Here is a 14,612-nt window from a genome sequence, read left to right on the forward strand (position 1 = left end):
TGGGGGTGTTAGTTCTAAATGGTCTTGTAGGTCTTCATAGAACCGTTCAACTTCAGCTTCTTCAACATTACTGGTTGGGGCATAGACTTGGATTACTGTGATATTGAATGGTTTGCCTTGGAAACGAACAGAGATCACTGTGTTGTTTTTGATCACCACTCCTTGGACAGGAATCATGTCAGAGGGCAGAATTAAAAATTCAGAGACTGAAGCCTAGGAAGTTTCCAGGCCTTGAATCCTAATCAAAGACTGCCAACAAAAACCCGTGGGATTTCAGAACTGCTATTGACTCCCATCTCCCCTCCCCTTTCTGGAACAGGAGCGTCTATGAAGGTTAGCTATGCCTGACCCACCACTGTATGTTGGCTGGGAAAGTGAGCAGATTAACTCATCTCTTTTATTCACAGATCCTCAGGTCTAGAGGAACTACACTTGTATAGTTTGAACTGTTGTGTTGGAGAAGACTCTTCAGAGTTTCTTGTACTGCAAGGAGATCAACCCAGTCAATCCTAAAGTAAATCAGTCTTGCATATTTATTGGAAGGACTGATGCTGAAGCTGAAGCTCCAATACTTTGGCTACCTGATGCGAAGAACTGACTCGAAAAAGACCCTGATGCAGGAAAGATTGAAGGCAGGAGGAGAAGGGGACGACAGAGGATGAGTTGGTTGGATGGCATCACCAACTCAATGGACTTGGGTCTGAGCAAGTTCCTGGAATTGATGATGGACAGGGGAGCCTGGCGTGCTGCAGTCCATGGGGTCGCAAAGGGTAGGCCACAACTGAGTGGCTGAACACTTGAGATACTGCACAACTGGACCCTGAGCCATATCTGGACCTGACTTAGATGACAAGGTCCTGAACTTCAAGTTAATGCTATAATGGATAAAATCTTTGAAAACACTGGCAGGAAAATGCATTTGGACATAGAAGTATGTAAACAACTTGTGGCCATGTGTGTCCACGTGGTTTTAAATTATGTCCACAAATCCTTTCCTTCAAGGGTGGACCTTATACTCCCCTTCACATGTGGGCTGGACTTAGTGGCTCACTTCTAATGTTAGAATATTGTAAAAGTGAAAATGAAGCATCTGAGACTAGGTCATAAAGTCACTGCAGCCTCCTTGCTCATCCTCTTGGATCACTCACTCTAGAAGCCAGCTTAGACGTATCTTGAGAACACTCAGGTAACCCAGTAGAGAGGCCCAGGTGGAAGAACTGAGGCTTTCTCCCAACAGCCAGCAAGGAAACTGGTTTCAACAGCTATGTGAGTAAGCCATCTTGGAAGGAAATCCACCAGCCCATGTCAAGGCTTCAGATGACGGCAATCTCATGAAACCCTGAGCCAGAACACTCAGCTGAATTACTCCTCAATTCCCAACTTTCAGCAGCAGTATGAGATAATATTATTTTAAGCTGTTAGTTTGGGGTAATTTATTATGCAGCTGTAGTATCATTAATGCACTGCTAACTTTGGGCAATGTCTTTATCCAGGGGCGCCTGTCCATTTAGTCCAATTTTAGCCAGAATCTGCCAAGTCAGTTTAGAAAAAATACCCCACCCTTGATCTGACCACCCTCAGTATCAGATCAAATTCCTTATCACTCACCTCAGTATCTTATCAGCCTTGCCTAGCCTCAGCAATGATCCTCAGCTTAGCCAGAAGCCACCCTCACCCTTATGGTCCTCTTAGTAAGTTTCCATCCACTGACACCCACCCTGTTGCTGTTCCTTGCTTTTCAGGCTCCCAGTCTCTCTTTGCAACCCTGTGGACCCACCCTGTTCTTTAGCTATAAATCCCAGCTGTGTCCCTGCTGGAGTCAGACTTAAGCTCAATCTCTCTCCCTGATTATAAGACCGCACTGTAGTACTCTTACCTTGAATAAAGTTTTTCTTACCACCTTTAGTAAGTGTTATGAATAATTTTTTAACATTTCCAAGTTCTGTTACTAGGAATTACTCTCAAATGAATATGTTTATACCTTTACTTTTTATACTATATTAGTTTTGGGGAACAGATTTCTAGAATTAAAACATTTTCACATTTTTACCATACAAACAGAAAATATCTTTTAAAATAATTATATATCTTTAAAAAAAACCATGTAGTAATCTGAAAAGGATGTATATATAGACATGTCAGTGTATAGACACATACCCTCAGAGCTCCAAGGAAAACTGAATTCTCAGTAAACTATAAAACATTCAGCCTGCAAATAGTGAAATCTTTGGAATTAACTTGCCAAAAATCATAGTGAATGAAATTTTAATTTAAAAAAATGTATACATAAAAATATTTGGGATTCAGACAAAACTGCTGTTTAAATAAAGGTAGGTCAAGTCCTAAACCCTTTATAAAAAAAATACTCAGTATCATGTTAATAACCTATAATGGAAAAGAACCTAGAAAAGAATAGACATGTATCTGCATAACTAAATCACTGATCTACATCTGAAACACAACATTGTAAATCAAATAGATTTCCATAGAAATTTGTAAAGAAAGCTTTTAAAATACAAGGCTATAAAAAAAAATCTTAAAGAAAGTAGAAGATATATATGAATTGAAACAAAAATAGAAAACAACAAAAATAAAACCTGTTGGAATAATAAAACAAGAGCTGCTTCTTGGAAAAAGTAAATCAGAAACATCGATACAACTGTGGGAAATCTAATAAGGGGAAGAGGAAGTTAACTCCAATACTAGAAATGAGAAATGGAATGAGATTCTAAGAGGATAATATTCAACCCTGAGTGGAATTACTTTTGTTTCAGGAAAGGTCCAGTCAAGCAAAAACCTGGGGAAAGAAAGGGAGGAAGGAAGGAAAGAAAGAAGAAAAGAGATAGGGGAAGAAAGGAAGAAAAAGAAAGTAAGGGAGAAAGAAAGAAAAGCAAATGTCTCAACAGATGTTGTAAACTATCCAATAAGACAATTCTCTTTAAATTCTAAAAACAGAAATAGAAATTTATTAAGCCATATACTCACTGCCTTTGATGGTACTAAGAACAAGAAAACCCATTTACACATCACTGTTTAGAAGTCCTGGCCAACACAATAAGATTATATAAAAAAAACTAAAAATATGCCATGTTATTTGTAAAAAGACAGACAGCAGAAATAATTTTTAAAAAACATTTTATTTCTATAAATACTAATTTTACTTACAATTTTTTGGCAACATTAATAAAATAATAAATTTTATCTGAAAGAACAAGCAAAATAGACAAGGAAATTCACAAAGGGCAATAACAAAATAGTAATCTTGACAGATATTCAATATATTTGTAAACAAAACAAAGTGACATTGCCTTAAAAAAATATAGAGGTATCAATAGAAAAACAGAGAAAGCTCCTGAAAGAACTCAACTCACTATTAACTATCTTTTATTTGCAGGCACAGAAACTGACTCAAGTTAATTCTAAGATGCAAAGCCCTGATATTATTATCTCTTCTCAGTTTGTTTGTTTGTTTGTTTGTGAAAATCTAGGAAATTTAGGCTGGAGAGGCAAGAAGAGGGTAGAGACTCAAAGTGCCTTTAAGGAGGAGGAGGAAAGGGAGGGGGTTGGAGATTTCATTGTGTGATTTTAACATTGGTGAAGTTCAAACAAGGGAGGTAGCAAGCCATGCAGGCCTAGGGGAAGAGCGTTTCCAGAGGAACAGCAGTTGCAAAGTCTTTGGATCGGGAAGAAATGGAATTTGCTTGAGGAAAAGCAAGGCCAGTGTTGTCAACAACAGTGCACCAGTGGGGAAAACAGGAGAGTAGAATGACAGAGAACGGAAGAGAGGAGGTAGTCAGGGACCATATCACTGGAACCTTTTTAGTTGGCAATAAATAACTTGTACTCCTTAGGAGCATACTTCAGAGCAAACAACAGGAACAGTGTTGATAATACTAAGCAACAATAAAAACACGTAACTAAAACATTTCATATTTTTACTATAGAAATAGAATAAAGGAGATAAGTATGCAAAAGTCTGCACATTTATTTATACATAGAAGTTTTCACCTGAGACCAGAACACACACACAGACACTCTTTCTACACACCTAAAGAAAGTGGTTTAAGCTGACACTTAGCAAAGTGCTTTGGCCCAAGCAAACTAACTGGAAAGGCCTAAATATTCAAAGTGCAAATCAATCAATCAAGCACTGAGTAAATAAATACAATAGAATTTATACTCTAAATTACCTAAAATGCAGACAATATGCTCACTACAGCTTAGTCATCTGTATCCTTCCTCTCCAGCTCTGAGAGGGACACCAACCCCTTGGTGATTATCACTTTCCAGCATTGTGTGAAAGCTTAGAGAATTTAAATAAATTGAGGAGGGAGAAAAAAAAAAAAAAAAGTGGAAAGAGACAAAAAGGAAGAGAAAGGAAGAAGAAACGGAGAGATTTCTCCTGGCACAGGCCTACAGCCAGGATCCCAGGTTCCTTGAACAGTGCACAGAGATTGCTAGGTATCTGCCAGAAGTGGAGAAGGGATGGCATTAAAACATGCCTAAGGAGACTCAACTCCAGGAACCAACGGAGGCAGCCAAGTGTGCTGATGTTCAGGAACCAGTACTTAGAGGGTACCCCGCAGGTCTGTGAAAGAGCCCTTGGAGACCGCAAGAAAAAAGGTGTCCACGAGTATAATCACAGATTAGATAGTTGGATAGATTAGAGGAAGGATAATAACTCTATGACCTGATAATTACTGAAATAAACGAGACAATTCCTGCACATCAGACTGTGTCAAGACCGAAACTCAGTATTGGTTTGATAAATTGGGAAATTACACACTCAAAGAATTAACTGTTAACTGTAATACATTCGTGTCCAAGGCAAGATAAGATACAAAACTGAAATCTTCACATGTTCAACTAGGGTAAGACACATGCAACTGGAAAAGGGAAGGAAAAGTTCTATAAAGGGTTTAATCACCCTGGACCACTTTTATCCACTACATTTACTATTCTTGGACAACTCCATTGTAGCTTAAGGGTAAGAGAACTCAATTCACCCCAATTCATAAACTGAACAGACTCCCTGTGTTTGATCCTTTTCAGTTAAAACTATGGGTCCAGTACAAATCAAACTAGACGTCAAGGCTTTTTTCCTTGGGAATCTTAACTTGCTTTACTACTGTGTCTGAGACAGATATGGCTACTTCACTGTGACTAAGGGCCAGCCAAATGGGAAAGGGGACGGAATGAATCAAATTCCCCTTTGGATCACTCAACAGGAGGTCCACGGGCACCAGGCCTCATTCTATTATCTCTGCTTCTCCAACTGCAGTCAGTGATATACAGGCCTGCTTGATGCTTGCAGGAGCCCCTCACCAAACACAAGCATTTTAATGGCTGGCTTCCTTAGCTGTCCCTGGGCTAGGTAAAGACACTCTGAGACAGTGTTCCTTCTGCCTTGGCTCCATGCCTGGAGTGAATGTGTGCCTCTTACTCAACTGGGACAAGAAGCCACAGCTCTCCGCTGACTAAATCCCGTGTCTGGTCCAAACTCACATCACAGCTTCTCCATCAACTTCGCCACACCAGGCTTTTGGAGCCAGGTTATCTTAGATCAGCATTACAGAGGCACTTCGGGGAGTTAAGCAGCACACAGGACCATACCACAACAAAGCCATTCCAATCTGGCTATACAGTTAATACTGAGATCTTCAAGGCATGAAAACAGTTGAAAATTACGTTGCTAAAACACTCTACAGACTATATGTATAGTAGTGCTTTCGAACATACAAATAACATGAAATACCAAAATAAATAGGTTGTTACTTTTCCTCTCTCCCCCTCATTCTCTCTCACACACACACACGCACGCACACATACTTTTTACGTGTTAAGACAATTATATGAAAAACAGGTAATATATTTTTAAATAACATCTTAACATTCAGATCAAACAAAATTGTACTTCATGAATTAAAAAAAAAACACACAAATTACCCATTGGTTTCACTATATTTGATACTATTGAATAATGCTATAATTTGGATTTTTTGTTTTTAATTGGGTTTTTAACTTTGACTGAAATACTTGCTTCAGACTTACTGAAAGTAGAATTAACGGGGTTTTTTTGAACTCCTACTTTTAGATTTGGGGGGTGATGGTTCAGAATCAGCTGTGTTCACAGTAATGGATGCTACTTCCACCAATCCTGGTTGCAGAGGTTCCAGTGATACCTGGATAACAACTTTTGTTTCAGGAGGCAACCCTTCTAGCTGCTTAGGCTTCTTAAACATTTGATGACACTGGGTCTTGTGCTCCATTTTCTCTTTGAAAGTTAAAAACTGTAGCCGACATTTGGAACACTGGTGAAAACTCTTTTCCCAGTGCCCTCTATAATGACACATGTATGGTGTTGCAGTTTTAAAAATTTTGAGACAAAACGGGCAAAGCAAATTCTTAGTGTTTCCATGGTATGCTCTGAAATGTGCATCCACATCTGCAAAGACTGATGATCTGTAATTGCAAACCTGGCATACATAGGGCATTTCGCCAGGCTTATGATTGTCTTTCATGTGCTCTAAGAGAACCTGATCTGTCTCAAAGGACAATTCACAGATTTTACAGACTGCGGAGGGCTCCTGGGAAGTGTGGACACTTTCAATGTGACACTGCAGCTGGAATGGGGTGGGAAACTGGCGGTGGCAGTGCTGGCAGGTGGTGTGGTTTTTCCAGCTGTCACCTCTCTGCCTCTCAAGTTCCAAATGGTGCTTCATGTGATTCATAAACTTGACATTTTTTAGAACTTTCAAGCAGCTGAGGCATTTAAAGGCTGTGTGAGTCTTCGGTTCTGGCTGCCCATCTCCTATATGCTGTCCATAGTAGAAGTCACGAAGTAACACAATCAGATTTCCTTCTGTGGGATCAACAATCTTGTTTGGACTTGCTAAACTTGGAAAGTCAGTTTTTGTCAGTCCATTTTCCCCTAAAGGACTTACAGGCTTGCAATGAACACTGTCCTTTGGAAAAGCTGTTGGACAAGGTTCTCCATTCTGAACATGGCTTAATGAGGTATGAACACTGTCTGGTGTGCTTTGCTCAGTAGTCACTGTACGAAAAATACCTGAAGGGGACAAAGCTAAAGAATGTTTCCCTGTAATTCCATCACTGAGTTTAGGCCTTTTGGGATTTGTGCTATTTGTTTCAGAACTGGAAAGTCGCTTTGATACACGAGGACTTTTATTCATATCTCCTGCAGAAACTGCTGCTGCTACTGGAGGCTGCAATGAACTGGTGAAGGTAATCAAAGGAGAACATAACTCTGAAAAGCTATTAGGCACTATCTGTGGCGAAATATTTTTATAATCAGGTTTAGACAAAGGCTCAATAATAATAGGACTATCTGTTGATCTTGATTCAGAGTCAGAAACTGGCAAGACAGTCTTTGCTTCTGATGTAGGAGTCACATGACTAACAGGCTGTGATTTGTGAGCGTTATCTTTCCTGAAGTGACCATACCTTTTTCTCCTTGAACAGGAACCTGGGGTAACTCTGTTCAGTATGTTTGAAACGACTGGTTTTGAAGTTGAGGTCATCCCAACGAAGATCAGATCAGCATCTTCATTTACATGTTTCACTCCAACAAAGATCAGTTCAGCATCTTCATCATCTACTTGTTTGGTTTCTCCTACACTTTTCTGTGGTTCTGGCTCTTGGTCTTCTTCACATAACATACATGGTGGTTCCATATTTTAAATATTTTTTATTCTTAGAGGGTGTGGCCACAAGTCCCAGTGCTTCCTTTATACAAACTGCCACCTAAGTATAAACATACTACATATTAGTTAAGTACAGAAAAACATGCTATTTGATTATCTCCAAAACTCTAGGGTAATTATAAACACCCTTATCTTACAGACAAAGACACTGAGTGTCAAAGAGACTAAATGACAGCTGAAAAACCTATGACTACAAGTCTACATGACTCTAGAATCATAGCTTTGTCCCATGCTGACTTTAATCTCTTCTATTTAAAAAAAGAAAAAAAAAAAACCAACACCACTGATCATTAGGTGAAATCACATGTAAAGGACGAGTATTTTTACAAAAGCACTATTGTACAGTGTTTAGAAACATGGACTTCAGAGTCAAAAAAGATTAAGCTGGAATTCTAAGTTAACCACACACCAGCTGCATCTTTTGGGGCAAATTTATAACTTTTAAATGTGTTTCTGTATCTTAAAGACAAAAATGCTTATTTCTTAGACTTAAGGTTAACAGCTCTTTTTAAAAAGCATCAGCTATTCAATAGCATCTTGTTTTGTAGTAAAATTGGAAGAAACTGTATCTTAAATGCACATCACAACTGATTCACAAATACTAATTTCATAAATGTTAATACAGAAAATAGGCAGCAAATTCAAAGTATAAAGTATCTATGCATAGTCAACAAACAGCAGAATTCAATGTCAAGCACTTAACACAGGCCTAGCAAATTGAGAATGAACTCTCTTGATAATCTCACCCCAATTCCACACTGATATATCCTAAATTCTCCCTCTAATCCTGACTAAACTTAAATCCAACAATGCTTCATCCTTCACTCCACATGTTTCTTCCCCACATAGCAGGCAAAGTGATGCCAGTATTTCTCTAATACCAATATCAGGCAGAGACGTCACACACACACACGCACAACCGATATCCCTTATGAATATAGAGGCAAGAGTCCTCAACAAAATACTGGCAAACAAAATCTAACAACATATAAAAAAGATTATATACCATGATCACGTGGGATTTATGGAGGTATGCAAAGTTGGTTCATTATATGAAAGTTAATCAACATTATGCCATTTTAATAGAATAAAGGACAAAAAACACATCTGCCTGCAGAAAAAGCATTTCCCTGAATCCAGCACCTTTTCATAATAGGGGTTAAAAAAAACACTTAATAACTAGGAATAGAAGAGAATTTCCCAATCAAAGGGCACCTGTAAAAGACCCACAGCTAACATCACACTTAATAATGAAAAACTGAAAGCTTTCCCTCTAAGACTGGGAACAACACAAGGATGTCTATTCCACACCTTGGCTCAATATTATACTGGTAGTTCTATAACCAGGGCAATCAGTTAAGAAAAAGGAGTTGTTGTTGTTTTAAAAAAAACAAAACCAGCATTCAGAACGGAAAGGAAAAAGTAAAAGTATATTGGAGATAACATACTTTTGTATACAGAAAATCCTGAAGAAACCACAAGTATTACAACTAATAAAAAGCTTGCAGACTACAAGATAAACACTTTAAAAATCAATCACATTTCTATACAGCAACAAATGTTCTGAAAATGAAGTTAAGTAAACACTTCAATCTACACTAGCATTAAAAAGAATCCTTAGGAAGTCAGAAAGAGAAAGACAAATCTCGTATGGTATCACTTACATGTGGACTCTAAAATATGACACAAATGAACTTATCTATGAAACAGAAACAGACTCACAGACAGAGAGAGCAGACTATGTGATTAGCAAGAGGGGAAGGGTGGGCAGGCATAGACTGGGAGCTGGTGATTAGCAGATGCAAACTATCATATTAATACAGAGAATAGATAAACAAGATCCTACTGTAGAGCACAAGAACTATATTCATAATTTGTGATAAACAATAATGGAAAAGGGTATGAAAGAAAGTGTGTGTGCATGTGTGTGTGTTTACATATGAAGGAAAGGAAAGGACAACTGTTGGCAAGCACGTACAGAAACTGGATCCTTGTGTGTTATGGATAGATTTTAAAATGGTGCAACTGCTACAGAAAACAGTATAAAGGCTCCTTGAAAAATTAAAACTAGAACTACCACATGATTCAGCAATTCCACTTCTGGATATAAATTCAAAAGAAGTTAACATGGGGTCTTGAGATATTTGCACAGCCGTGCTCACAGCAGCACTAATCACAACTAAGAGATGGAAGCATCTAAATGTCCATTAAATGTGATATATACATACAATGAAACATTATTTAATATAAAAGAAATTCTGCCACATGCTACAACATGCATGATCCTTTAAGACATCAAGCTAAATGAAATAAGCCAGTCATAAAAAAGATAAACACTGTATGTTTCCACTTATATGAAATATCTAATATAGTCAAGCAATAGAAAGGAAACAAAGAACGATGGATTCCAGGGTCTAGGGAAACAGGGAAGAAAAGAGTTGTTGTTGTTTAATGGGACAGGTGATGGGTATAGAGTTTCAATTTTGCAAGATGAAAAGGTGTAGAGATCTGTTTCATAACAATGTGATAAGGAATTCCCTGGTAGTTCAGAGGTTAGGATTCCACGCTTTCCTATCAGGGGCCTGGGTATGATCCTCAACCAGGGAACTGTCATTCAAGCTGCACAGCACAGCTAAAACAATAACAACAACAAAACAACACTGTGACTGTGTGTGTGTGTGTGTGTGTGTGTGTGTGTGTGTATTAGTCGCTCAGTCGTGTCCAACTCTTTGCATCCCCATAGACTGTAGCCCACCAGGCTCCTTTGTCCATGGGATTCTCCAGGCAAGAATACTGGAGTGGGTTGCCATTTCCTTCTCCAAAAAGGCTGATCAAAGTGTGTCAAATACTTAGCAAGTAAAAATGGTTAAAACAGTAAAATTTAAGTTACATGTTTTTTACAAAAAAAGAAAACAAATTTAAAAACCAGGAAAAGAATCTGAATAGACATTTCACCAAAGAAGATATACAAATGGCCAACAATCACAAAAAATACTGCTTAACATGATTAGGAAAATGTAAATCAGTCTCAGTGAGATACTACTTCACACCCATTAGGTTGGCTATAATCAAAAAGAGGAATAATGACAAGTGCTGCAGAGGATGTGGAGAAAAGGAATCTTCATATATTGTTGATGTAATTGCTGTAAAATGGTACAACCGCTTTGGAAAAGTGGTTTGTCAGTACCTCAAAAATTAAATAAAGAGTAGCCATATGATCCAGCAATTTCAGTCTTTTGTATATATCCATAAAAACTGAAACTGTTAAGTCCATGCGAAAAACAATGTTCACAGCAACATTACTCACAATAGCCACAAAGAGTACACCATCCAAATATTATCCATTAATTGATGAATGGATAAATAAACTGTGGTATATGCTCACAATGGACTACATGTAAGCCATATACCATATTCATATACCATATTCAGCCATAAAAAAACATGCACTGCTATACATCCATGAAATGGATGAATCTTGAAAATACACAAACTATGGGACTTTCCTGGACAGCCAGTGTTTAAGACTCTGCACAGGTTCCATCCCTGTGCTGGGAACTAACATCCCACATGCTGCATAGCTAAATAAATATTTAAAAAGAAAATATGATATCTGAATAAAGCCAGACACAAAGGTCACACATTGTATGCGGGAAAACTGTAGGTAGAAGAGAAGCAGGAAACAGAAGCGTTCTGTAACCCAAATGAAAAATTTTTTTCGGGGAGAAGGAAATGAACTACTCTGATAAAGGCTGCCAATAAATTAAATAAAATAAAAACTAAAAATTGACCACTGAGTTAAACATTTGGAATTCACTAGTGACCTTGACAAGAGTGGATTTAAAGGAAAATGAGAAAATTGGAGATAAAAAATTCTACAAACAACTCTGTAGAAGTCTATAATAAGCAAATATGAAATAAAATAAGCAGAAGCAGGATGTGTCACCAAAAGACTGATTTTTAACGAGAGGTGACATTATAGTCAGTCTGTTTGCTGATGGGAACCATCCAGAGAAACAGAAAACTTAATCCAGGACAAAGAAGAGACTTGCTAGAATATCACTGAATAAACAAGAATTGGGTAGATCTAGCACACAAGAAGTGTACACAAGCCAAATAATTTGCTCACAGTAACAGAACTGAGATCATATGAAGAAAGGGTGGCATGCTGGATTAATGGATACAGTAGCCAGCCTTCAAGATGACCCCAAGTGAATCACATCTCCTGATACTCCCACCCCTGTGTAGTCCTCTCTCAAACTATCACAGGGTTGACCTGTAAGACTAAGCAAATACAGACGTGAAGATGTGTAACTTCTGAAAAAGACTGCACTTTATCTTGGATGTAAGTTCTTTCCCGAATTACTCATTCTGGGAAAAGACAGCAGCCTCAACACAAGCAGCCCCTTGGAGAGGCCCACAGAGGGAGGAACTGAGGCCTCATGAGTACAGCCAAGTGAGAGAGCTTAGATTCAACAAGCCAAGTCTTCAGAGGTTGCCAAACCAGATAAAAGCTAGACTACAACCTCAGGAGAGACCTTGAGGCTAAACTACCCAACTGGATTCTAGATCAAGAGATAATAAATGTAAGTTCTTTCAAACTATTCAATTTTGAGATAATATGTACAACACAAACATTTCGAGTTATAATATTCACATCATACTTACACACAGAATAGTTCTCCTATAAACATGGCAAAAATTAAAAAACACAAAACAAACCAAAACACCTAAAAACAGGAGTTGCCTGGCAGTCCAGTGCTTAGGACTCAGCCCTCTCACTGCCAAGGTCCTGTGTTCGAACCCTGGTTGGGGAACTAATATCCTATGAAGCCACATGGTGTGACCAAAACAAAACATGGCAACATTGATATGCTGTGAAGTTCAAAGCTGTACCAGCAATAGATAACTATACAACAGAGCTGTAGGCACAAGTTGCTGGGCATAGAGCTACCTATGATCTTGTTTACCGGCATGAAATGAACTCAGATGGTTCCCCCGACCCCATCCAGTGGAATTCAATTACTTAATGAAATAAAGCCCTTAAGGACACAGAAATGAGCAAGTAATCCCATGTAAACATGTTAAATCACAACACATTTTCTCTGAATGAACCACTTTTTTCATTTATTCATTTGGCCATGCTGGTCGGCTTACGGGATCCCAATTCCCTGACCAGAGACTGAACCCAGACCACTGCAGTGAAAGCCCAGAATCCTAACCACCAGGCCACCAGGGAACTCCCACGCCTTCATTACTTTGATTTTGTAGTTAAAACCTTAGGATATGTGCATTGCCCAATTTTAGCCTCACCAAGTGGTAGGAGTCAGCTCTACACAACTTAAAACTCATGGTGCTCTTACTTTTTTTGTTTCAAGACTGCAGGAGAAAGCAAGCCACCAGCCTCCCTGCCTGTTTTTAAGGTTGCAACTCAGAGAGCTTCAGACTGACCTGAAACCATGATTGCCCTGAAGTCACCTCCCGCAATCAGGGTCAGCTAATCCCCAATCAGGAGAACTCTCTCTCAACAGCAACGTGTCAGCTCATGAATCAAAGGAGAAAAACGGAAGGCAAGAAAGACACAACTTTGTTCCTTACTGTAAAGCTGTCTGCCACCTTACCTCAGAGGCACACTGAAAACCCGAGCGCTTCAGACTTCCCAGGCAGGAGCAGGTCACATCCTGGGGGCGGGCAGAGGGAAAGGTCAGGGCGAGTCACGTGTTCCGGGAATGTTCCATCCCCCAGGCCCGACCTGGTCCTACCCAACGGATGCTGACCAGGCGTCTCACACTCAACCAGAGCGAGCGATTGGACTCTTCCCTGAGCTGCTTCCTCCCACCTCCCTTCTCTGAGTAACGAACACCTCATCTGCCAGCTTCCCGAACCAAAGGCCTGAAGCTCGGGGCCCCCAGGGACCGGGCAGCCCGGAGACCGAGGAGAGGCAGAGGACACAGGAAAACGACAGTGAAGAGGCCACTAGATCCACTTTTTTTTTTTTGCTGCGCCCGCCTGACTGCCTGGGTCCAGAACCGGGTTGGGCCCGACTCACCAACCCGCCGTGAAGATGTGTGTGTGTGTTTAAATACATTAGGTTCGAGACCTGGGCGGGGGCCGGGGGCCCGACAGGCCCTTCCCCGGAGCTGGCTCGTCCCACCCCCGGGGCAGGAAGGCTGCGGGAGAGCAGCGCCCGCCCCGACTAGAGAGGGGAGAGGGCGGCGGGGGCGGCGGGGGCGGCGGGGGCCGCGGGGGCCGCGGGCCCGGCCGCACGCTCCCTCCCGAGGGCCCGCGGGCCCTCCCAGGCCGCCCGCCGAGCAGGGCCCCGCGCGCGCGCGGACCCGAGAAGCCCGGCCCCCGGCCCGCAGGCACCGCTCTGGCCGCACCACGCCCCAGCCCTTACCGGTCCCCGGCGGCGGCGGTGCCAGAACTGCCGGCGGCTCCCCTGCCCCTGGGCGGCCCCCGGGTTAAGCCGGAGGCGACGACGCCTCCTCAGGCCCGGGGCGCCGCCGCAGCGGCCCCTGCGGGCGCGCCCGCTGCCACCGGTGATTGGCTGCCCGGTGTCGGCGCCTGCGAGCTGATTGGCCGCGAGGCCGAGTTGGGCGCATGCGCGCGCGGTAGCGCCGCTGGCGGCAACCGCTGGGGGCGCGGGCCCGCTGAACCTGCATCCCAAGGGCCTTGGGTCTGTGAAGACTGCGCAGCTCACAGCAGAAAACGAGAAACAGATTGCACAGTCTCCAGGGCCCAGGGCTGAGAGCGGCATCCGACTCTACCAGGGGAGTCCAGTGACGGTGTCCAGCACCCACAGCCCTCAGGGGCGACCTGCCCCTTGCTTAAGGCACTTGACCGTACACCTGGGTCTTGAAGCCCCGCCTCTTGGAATTCCATTTGGAT

At 41.3% G+C, this 14,612-nt stretch overlaps 1 pseudogene; it reads right to left on the reverse strand.

Annotated features, from left to right (window-relative positions):
• Positions 1-6,344: 6,344 nt before the first annotated feature.
• On the reverse strand, positions 6,345-14,232 carry LOC128062198 (zinc finger protein 280B-like; annotated as a pseudogene).
• Positions 14,233-14,612: the final 380 nt, after the last annotated feature.

This window comes from Budorcas taxicolor, chromosome 17 (genome assembly GCF_023091745.1).
Source record: "Budorcas taxicolor isolate Tak-1 chromosome 17, Takin1.1, whole genome shotgun sequence".
NCBI lineage: Eukaryota > Metazoa > Chordata > Mammalia > Artiodactyla > Bovidae > Budorcas > Budorcas taxicolor.